Raw genomic sequence first — 9,241 nt, 5'->3', positions numbered from 1 at the left:
ACCATAATTTGGTAGTAGAAACTCTCCTTCTAAGAGTATCTTCATCCTGCCTATGTACCACATGGATGATTAGGACCTTTTTGAAGGACAGATAATGAGGAAGATATGGCATAGATTTCAGTCATGACTTTATTTCCAGAATTGTATCTAACTTTTTTACCATCCAGAGATGAGATAGTTTTGAATTTGTAATGGCACTTGGGGCCCATGAAATACTGAAGGATTGAGACTTAGAATGAAGGAATCCCATTTATTGACTTTTGAGCAAGAAGAGTCAATAATTCAGAAAATCTTCAAAAGATATAACTAATAGTTATCTTTCTCTTCTCTTTTGTTCTACTTTAAATATTTGGTTCTACTCTCTATTAAAATTTTTATTTTAGGCAATGGGGACGAGTGACTTGCCCAGGGCCACACAGTAGGCAATTATTAAGTGTCTGAGGTAGTTTTTGAAAACAGGTCCTCCTGAGCCAGTGCTCTTTCTACTAGCTTTAACCTATTTGAGTCTATTCTTAGAGAAGTTAAAGGAGATTTGAAATTGCATCTTATACATGGTTTTGTGAGAATCAATGCTTTGTGTTCCATTCATAAGAATAGTACTGCTGCCAATGGAAAGAAGGAAAGCAAACAGAAAGAGGCTTTGATGAGGATGGCATACATTAGACATTAACACTGATCCTCTAATTACTCTCACAGGCTAGCACTATGAAGGCTGTCCCTGAGGTACTATGAACAGGGAGATTTAAATTTATGCAAGCAGGTGTAACAAAAACATTGCCAGGCACCCAAGGCTACCCCTGGAGAGTAATTACTCTGTTCTGTAACTTTTGTATGAATCATGATCAAACAAATAAGCAAACATTATGCAAACATAAGAGCACATGTTAATGCAATTAAAACCCTGAATATCAGAAAATGCATGAGGTTCTCTTTTATGAGGTTTATTTTAATTTTGTTTGTTTTAATTTTAAATAATATAATTTAATTTAATTTAAATTTTAAATTTGTTTGCAAATTATGAACTACACAATATTTCCTCAGCATTACAGAAACCAAATCTGAGTCAATCACTGACCTATTTGTACAATATCTGTAGAACTTTTCAAACTCTGCAAGCTAGTTCAGTATTCGGTTGAGCTTTCATCACCTTGCCTCTTAGAATCTCAGAAAGGTAGAAGTGAAAGGAACGTTATAGCTCATCTTGTCCAATCCCCTCCTTTTACAAAGAAGTAAAAAGTAATTCAGGGCAGTGAAGTTATTTACCAAGAGTTCTATAGCAATCAATTTGGGAATTAGTGGCAAAGGCAAGACTAGAATCTAAATCTTCTGAGTCTCAGTCCAAAGCTCTGCCAACTACAACTTATTTTTTGATTATTCTGGCTTTTGGGGGGTTAGGAGGGAAGCATCAGAATTTGTGATGTAATTAATTCGAAGAATTCAGTGTAGGATTGTTGTTTTTCTTCTATTTCAGTCATGTGCAACTGTTTGTGCCCCAATTTAGAGGGTTGTTTGGCAAAGATTCTGAAGTGGTTTGCCATTTCCTTCTCCAGCTCAATGTATAGATGAGGAAACTGAGGCAAACAGGATTAAGTGAACTTGCCCAGGTTATACATCTAGTAAGTATCTGAGATTGAATTGGAACTCCTGAAATTGAGTCTTTCTATCTGCTAAACCATTCTGTTAGTGAAAATTGGCATCTCTCATAACTGCTAATCTTAAGAGAATTTGTAGTCTTAGAAAGTCACCTGGAGCACTGAGCAAATAAATTTCCCATGGTCACACAATAAGGATGTATCAGAAGTAGATCTTCCTGACCAGGAAAATAGCCCTCTTTACCATATTGTGTTTTTTCTTTTAAATTTCTTTATTATTTATTTATTTTAAACATTCACTTAAAATTTTTTTGAGTTCTCAGTTTTCTTCCTCACTTTGTCCCTTTGCCAATCTATTTAGAAGGGAAGAAATGTGATAACAGTTGTACATGTGAAAACACACAAAATGGATTTCTGTTGGCTATTTTGAAAAATATGAAGAATGGAGAAAGTGCAAAAAGTATTTTTCACTTTGCATTCAAATTTCATCAGTTCTCTCTCTGGAAATAGATAGCATTTTTCAGGCTGAATCCTTCAGAATTGTCTTGGATCCTTGTAATGATCAGAATAGAATAGTTCACAGTTCATCATCAATACAATAAAGTTGTTATTGTCTCCTGGCTCTGCTCACTTCACTTTGTACAAGTTGATATAAGACTCCCTAAATTTTTCTAAAATCTTTCTCCCTGTCATTTCTTACAGAATAATAGTATTCCATCACAATCATATCCACAGTGCTTTTAGCCATTGCCCCATTGATGATCATCCCCTCAACTTCAAATTCATTATTACCACAAGAAATTGCTATAAATATTTTTGTACATATGGATCCTTTTCCTTTTTCTTTGATCTCTTTGGGATAAAGACCTAGTAGCAGTTTTACTGGTCTATGATTATATGTGCAGTTTTATAGTACTTTTGGCATAGCTCCAAATTGTTCTCCAGATTATGTACCATCTTGTTTTAAGATTTGCAACTACTTTACAAATATTACAAATAAAGTATTTTATTCTCACAAATACCATGGGAGGTATTTGCTTTAATCATACACATTTCACAGACACAAAAAGGGACTTGCTAACTCATACAGTCAGTGTGTGCTTGAGGTTGAATTTAAATTTGAGAATTCCTGATTCCAGGTCCAGCGTTCTACCACTATACTACTTAGCTGCATGTATTTCTGCATGTAATGATATGTGTGCACAAGTAAAAACACAAGCAAAAATTTGTGTGGGGAATAGCTAGGTGGTGCAGAGAATAGAGCACAGAACCTATTACCAGGAGGGCCTGAGTTCAAATCCAATATCTTACACTTGATACTTTTTAGTGGTGTGACCTTGTGAATCACTTAACCCCATTACCTAACTGGCACCCTCCCCCAAATGTGTGGGTGACCAATGGACTAAAATGGGAATCCTGGGAGCATCTTTGAGTTCTCTATTTTTAAGAGCCTATGAGTAATTTTAGGAAATTCTTATTTCCTTGGGTTTATGTTCCATCAAGTGAGAACATTAGAACATGGTCCATATTTAGATCTCTACAGAAAAAGGTAAAGGGGGTCTTCAGTTTCCATGAAAATAACAAGAAAATGGGAATAGGAGAGACTTTATTTTATCCAACAGAACACAATAAAAATTGAATCAGAATCCAAAAACAGTTAGTATCAGAACATAGACTTGCCACTGGGTTTCAGTGATGATTTTTACATTTTGTATAGGTTTATTATACTATTCAGTCATATTTGTCAGTCATATCCAACTCTTTGTGACCCCATTTGGGATTTTCACAGCAAAGATACTGGAAATGTCTGCCATTTATTTCTCCAGTTCATTTTACAGATTATACAAATAAGAAACTAAAGCAAATGAGGTTAAGTGACTTGCCTAGGGTCACACTGATAGTATGTGTTTGAGGTCAGAATTGAACTCAGGAAGAAGAATCTTCCTGGTTTCCATCCCAATACTATCCACTGTGTCACCTAGTGCCCATTTTGTATAGTAAGATGTCATCAAAGGCAGAATGAAGTCCTTATCCTTTAAACTTATTTAACTGGCTTACAAGATGTTAATCCTGACTAGGTTCCTCTTGGGCTTATCTTCTAAATACAACATTTTCATTTTTTGGTATTATAAAGCAAAGAAAATAATCAGAGGTAACCTAATAGAGTCACTTACATTTCCATGTACTGTTTTGAACTTAGTACAAAAGTAATTGATTAGAAACAAAGATGGGGATTTTTAAAATAATCTCTAAAATATTCATTATTACTCCTAACTTGTTCATGAGAGTTATGTTCAGCTATTTTTAGCCAAATTCCTATTGCAAAATCAAACTGTCTCTATTTTGTCAGTTTGTGCTAAATTTCAATACCATAATCCATTTTGTTGCTATGATGATATACTTGCAAATTGAATTTTGAAAATTTTCTTTAAATCTTCTATTTTTACATTAGTCTTATTTCTTTATATTTATCCTTCTTTACTCACTTGTCAGTAAGAAATCATTTTAATAAATTGTTTAACTGTTACTTCATTAATTTTTTCAATCATGTCTGACTCTTCTTAGGATTTTCCTGGCCAAGATACTGGAGTGATTTGTCATTTTATTCTCTCACTCATTTTACAGATGAGGAAACTGAGGCAAACATTTAAGTGACTTGACATAGTAAGTGATTGAGGCCAGATTTCAAGATTCCATGTCTCGTACGCTTATCTATGTTGTTACTTTGCTGTTTTTAACAAATAATAAAAGAGAAAGAAAAGTTTAAAAAAAGCATTTTAACAAATAATAAAAAAGAAGTTTTTAAAAAAACATTTCAACTAGCTAATTTATCAGCATAATCTGACAGTAGATGAAATGCTCCATATCCATAGTATGTCACCTCTGGAAAAATAAAAAATAAAAAACAAAATTTACTCAACTCTTCACTGGAATCAAATTCGATCATTATTTTTATACCAATGTTCATTTTCATGGTTCTTTCTTCCCCTTTGAAATTATTTTTAACAATATTTTATTCTGTTCAATTCCAGGAAGAATTTATTATGGTTTCTAGCTTTGTTATTCTACTTCTTCTGATTCTCAAAAGAATTCATTTGAGAAAGTAACTGCAATCAGTTTCTTATAAAGGACCTTTCACTTGGAGTAACATATAATACTATATTCAAATGTAATATGACCTCAAATAGAATATTTGATCCTACTAAAGCTGATTGCAGGGGCAGCTAGGAGGCACAGTGAATAGAGCAGCGGCCCTGGAGGCAGGAGTACCTGAGTTCAAATCCAGACTAACTCTTAATAAATATCTAGCTGTGTGACTTTGGGTAAGTCACTTAACCTCATTGCCTTGCAAAAAAAAAAGCCCAAACCTAAAAAAAAAGCTTTTTCCATTTTCTGTCATATTATTAAAAGAAAACAATTATACTCAAGGAAAACGTTAAAGTTGATTAAATATTTTTCCTTTTACCTAACTACCCCTGGAAATAGTGTTGTATAGCATAAAGCTCTGAGGCTTGATTTATTAACCTTATAAAATACAACACTTCTAAAATTAGTTTTGGTTCTTTAACTTGTTGTATCACCTTGGAGAAGTCCTTTTACTGTATTTGAAAATGTATAAAAATTGTAATTAATATTATTCACCCCTTCCAAGAAAAATTGAGCAGGTGGTGATCAGAAGAAGAAATAAAAGCTATTTATAAATTTAAAAAAATACCTACATCATTATTAATTAGAAAAAAATGAAAATTAAATCAACTCTGAGGTACCAACTCACACCTACCAGATTGACTAATATGACAGAAAAGGAAAATGACAGATGTTGGAGGGGATGTGGAAAATTTGGAATACTCTTAATATAGTTTTGGACTAATATAACTGTTATGAAGAGCAATTTGGAACTCTGCCCAAAAGGCTATAAAATCTTTGATCCTATTACATCACTACTAAATTTGTTTTCTAAAGAGATCAAAGAAAAAGGAACATATGTACAAAAATAGTTATAACAGCTATTTATTTAGTGGCAAATAATTGTAAATTAAGGGAATGCCCAGCAGTTGGGGAATAAGTGAACTTCTTAACTTTGATGGAATATTGTTGTGTTATAAAAAATGACATTAAAAAAAACAAAGCATTCTTCAATTGATAAGTGGTCAAATGATATGCAAAGACAATTTAGAGATGAGGAAATGAAAGCGATCCACAGTGACATGAAAAATTACACTTAAATCACTACTTATTAGAGAAATGCAAATTAAAGCATCTCTGAGGTACTACTTCACACCTCACTGACTAGCCAATATGGCTGGAAAGGACAATGATCAATCTTGGAAGGAATGTGGCAAATCTGGTACACTAATACATTGTTGATGGAGCTATGAACTCATCCAAACTTTCTGGAGAGCAATTTGGAATTACACCCAAATGGGAACAAAAATGTGCATTTCAAGATTCCAGGTCTGGTACACTTATCTATGTTGTTACCTTGCTGTTTTTAACAAATAATAGAAGAGAAAGAAAAGTTTTAAAAAGCATTTTAACAAATAATAAAAAAGAAAATTAAAAAAAAATTCAACTAGTATTGTTGGCAATATCACTACTGGGTCTATACCCTGAAAAGGTCATGAAAAAGGGTAAAACCATCAGTTTTACAAAATATATTCATGGCAGCCTTGTTTGTAGTGGCAAAGAATTGGAAATTGAGTAAATGTCCATCAATTGGAGAATGACTGAACAAACTGTTGTATGTGTGTGTTATGGAACACTATTGTTCCATTAGAAACCAGGAGGGATGGGAATTCAGGGAAACCTGGAATGATTTACATGAAATGATGCTGAGTGATATGAGCAAAACCAGAACTCTGTACACTCTAACAGCAACATGGGGGTGATGATTGACCTTAATGGACTTGCTCATTCCATCAGTACAACAATCAGGAACAATTTTGGGATACCGGTGATGGAAAATACCATCTGTATCCAAAGAAAGAATTCTAGAGATTAAACAAAGACCAAATACTATTATCATTAATTTAAAAACTGCATTTTTATTATGTAATCTTGCTATCTCTTATACTTTATCTTACCCCCCCCCCGATTGCTCTCTCATCACATTCAACTAAGATCAATGTAAACCAAGGTAAACACAGCCTTCAATGGGGGGCTGGGGGTAAGTGAGATTAGCGTAAAAATTGTCAAATTCAAAATAAATAAATTGCAAATGACAAGCTGGATAGTTCCTTGGGTTATTTTTGCATCACAATGGGGTTTAGTATCTTGTACAAGCTCACACAGTTAGGTAATTATTAAGGGTCTGAGACTGGATTTGAACTCAGGTCCTCCTCCAGAGCTGATGCTCTATCTATTACATTACCTAACTGCCCCCATAAGTGCTGATTTTTAAAATTTTATGGATTGAAGACAAAAGATTTAAGGCCACTGAAAAAAGTAAAGGAATTTGCAGCTTTCTAGGATGTTAAAATTGTTCGGGATTTTGTTATGACAAAATATTGTTCCAAAGTACATTGGCCAAAAGTTTGGCTTCACAAGGCCACATAGTGAGGCCCACAGTGCTCCATGTGGATTAAGGAAAAGCAAGAGAAAGGTCATTCTTCTGGATGGAAGACCTCAAGAAGGAAGAGAGCTCAAAGGAGTGGTGCTTCCTGTTAAATACCCTTCTATGGTAGGCTAGACAGAGGGTGGCACTCGGGGAGTGGTCTTACACCTTGGACTAGATATGCTCCTTCCTGTCCTGAGATGCTCATCATTTAAGTGTAACATGCCATTTCCTCTCTCAGGCCAAAGTTAAGTGAAGGGGGAAATGGGGACAAGATAGATGGTCTACAATCAGTTTACATCTCAAGAGCAGGGAACCACTACCCATTTAGCAACAATATGAAAACTACATTCATAATTCTCTACACCATTTGCTTGTATCAGCATGATTTCCAAAAACTTTGGAGAAATTTATGAAGTTAAGCAAAGTGAAGTGAGCAGAACCAGGAGAACCTTGTACATAGTAATAGAAAGACTGAGCTACTCAGCATAGCAGCAGTCCTTTTTCTTCTCCACCATGGTCAGTTACAACCTCTGACTCCCCAGTGACTGTGTTCAAGGGACCAGCAGTTGGCATTGATCTTGACACCACTTATTTCTGTGTTGGTGTTTTCTGACATGGGAAAGTGGAGATCATTGCTAATGACCAAGGAAACAGGACCACCCTAAGCTACGTTGCCTTCATTGACACAGAACACTTAATTGGTGATGCTGCAAAGAATCAACTTGCAATGAACCCCACTAACACAGTGTTTGATGCCGAACATCTGATTGGTCGAAGATTCGAAGTTGCAGTTGTGCAGTCAGACATGACGCATTGGCCTTTCACAGTGGTGAATGATGCAGGCAGACCTAAGGTCCAAGTGGAATACAAAGGGGAGACCAAAAGTTTCTACCCAGAAGTATCTTCAGTGGTCTTGCAGAAGATGAAAGAAATTGCTGAAGCTTACCTTGGGAAGACTGTCACAAATGCTGACTATTTCAACTATTCGCAATGTCAGGCCACCAAAGATGCTGGAATCATGGCTGGTCTCAATGTGCTCCATATCATGAATGAGCCAACTGCTGCTGTTATTGCTTATGGCTTGGACAAATAAGTTGGTACTGGGAGAAATTTGTTGATCTTTGACGTAGGAGGTGGTACTTTCAATGACTCCATTCTTACCATTGAAGATGGCATCTTTGAGGTCAAGTCCACAGGTGGGGACACCCACTTGGGTGGAGAGGACATTGACAACTGCATGGTCAACCATTTCATTGCTTAATTTAAGTGAAAGCACAAGAAAGACATCAGAGAGAACAGCAGGGCTGTTTGCCGTCTTCACACCACTTGTGAATGTGCAAAACATACCCTCTCTTCCAATACCCAGACCAAAACTGATATTGACATCCTCTAGGAAGGTATCGACTTCTATACATCAATCACCCGAGCCCAATTGGAGGAGCTGAATACTTATCTTTTCCGTGGTACCCTGGACCCTGTGGGAAAAGGCACTAAGAGATGCTAAGCTAGATAAATCATAGATTCATGGTGTTTTCTTGGTGGGTGGTGCCACTGGCATTCCCAAAATCCAGAAGCTTCTGCAAGACATCTTCAACAGCAAGGAGCTGAAAAAGAGTATCAATCCTGATGAGGCTGTTGCCTATGGTGCAGCTGTCCAGGCTGCCATTCTGTCAGGAGATAAATCTGAGAATGTGTAGGACTTGCTACTTTTGGGTGTCACTCCTCTTTGCCTTGGAAGTGAAACTGCTGGTGGCATGATGGCAGGTCTGATCAAAAGTAATACCACCATATTGAAATAACCAAGATGATGGAGGGCACAACTAGAATGATGGTAGTCAGAGGAAAGAAGGGGGCATGTTAGAGAGATGTTGCACAGGGGAAATCAGCAGGATTGGTAACAGCTTGCATCCTGTGGAGTGAGAGATAGTGAGGAATCCAGGATACTGCAAGATTGGAAACCTGGGGGACTGAGAGGAGGATGTTGATATCTATAGTAACAAGGAAGGTAGAAGGAAAGATTAAGGAGAAAAGATAATGAGTTCTGTTTTGGACATGTTTTATTTAAAATGTCTGCTGGACATCCATTTCATCC

At 35.9% G+C, this 9,241-nt stretch overlaps 1 pseudogene; it reads left to right on the top strand.

Annotated features, from left to right (window-relative positions):
• The first annotated feature begins 5,891 nt into the window (after nucleotides 1–5,891).
• On the top strand, nucleotides 5,892–8,948 carry LOC141504141 (heat shock cognate 71 kDa protein pseudogene; annotated as a pseudogene).
• Nucleotides 8,949–9,241: the final 293 nt, after the last annotated feature.

This window comes from Macrotis lagotis, unplaced genomic scaffold, assembly GCF_037893015.1.
Source record: "Macrotis lagotis isolate mMagLag1 unplaced genomic scaffold, bilby.v1.9.chrom.fasta BILBYCTG391, whole genome shotgun sequence".
Classification (NCBI taxonomy): domain Eukaryota; kingdom Metazoa; phylum Chordata; class Mammalia; order Peramelemorphia; family Peramelidae; genus Macrotis; species Macrotis lagotis.
Note: the sequence above shows the minus strand (reverse complement) of the source record. Positions and strands in the feature narration are given on the sequence as shown.